The following is a 1,241-nucleotide window of genomic DNA, read 5'->3' on the forward strand; positions in this document are numbered from 1 at the left end:
ACCACATATCAGTATCCTCATGTGTCACAAAACGACACGTGTGACATCATCATCCCCTCTCCAGGAGGCCACAACCACAGAGATACCTTGAACAATTTCTGCCCAAAACTTACCCAGGAAAATCCTTCCATTTTGAGCCCTGAGTATGAATTCACCATTCTCTGTGCTGCATAGAGCCATATTTCTCATACTACATAGGCCCACGGGCACAGCCAAAATGAAGTGTTAGGAACCACCTTCCACTTCAAAGAGGAACAAGAACGCCATGCAGTTGGTGTAACCACTGTCTCCAAAACTTGCACCAACAAAGAGTGTTCCCTGATGAAAGTGAGCTCCAGATTGCAACATATCGGGTCGTCTAGTCTCTGATGGTGATTTTCAACAAGTACCCCTTATCATACATAGCAAATTTGGGCATCAGGTTCCCATTTGTTCTCATCATGTGCTGAGTACTGTCAAGGTCGTGTTGTTACACAGAGAGGAAGGATGCAAATTTGCATGGTTCACTGTCAGTTCTGACATGTAGGATGGGCTTCATTGATCTGCCATCTGAATCCCCCCATCCATACCTATACACCAGCTGATTTCAGAGGGTTGGATGCAATTCAGTAGAGGTAAGGTACACCAGGAATTACCTATTAAAGTGGGAAGGTCCAATTTCATTCTGCGTGGGCTCAGTAGCTGGCTCAGTATATATTGTAGTTTTCCATATTCTATTTGTCAAAGACACTGAGTTTCTCTGGGAAAGATACTCTCTGCCAATCCCATAGCAGTTGATGTAACAAATAATTGGAAGTCACGATACATTCGCTGACCACACATGGAGTTCCACATGCAGAATATACAAACTCTATGAGCAAAAGTGTGAAAACTGGGAATGTTTCCTCAATAATGAAGATCACAGTATGAACGTCACGCAAACAACATGCACAAAATGTAAAAGATGAACTGATAGACATGCCATAGGAGGCCGTCAGTATCATGGAAGAGAAAGGGAGAGGCAGAGCATATTCCCAGCTATTTGAGTTTTATTTTGATTTAGACTCCAGGTCCTTCAGGATAGCCCAGAATTGAACCCCACAAGAGACCACAGCCATTGCCACTGCTCTCTGACCAAGCCTTCCTTTCCACTCGAAGGAAATATCTATGCTTACAGGTGAAGACGCCTATCATATTTTGTTTGAGAGACTTCTTTCAATGTGTAATGATTCTGTCCCTTTCAATTCACAGTGACTGAAATC

This window comes from Rhinolophus sinicus, unplaced genomic scaffold (assembly GCF_057876585.1).
Source record: "Rhinolophus sinicus isolate RSI-liver-muscle unplaced genomic scaffold, RSI-T2T HiC_scaffold_22, whole genome shotgun sequence".
Taxonomy (NCBI): domain Eukaryota; kingdom Metazoa; phylum Chordata; class Mammalia; order Chiroptera; family Rhinolophidae; genus Rhinolophus; species Rhinolophus sinicus.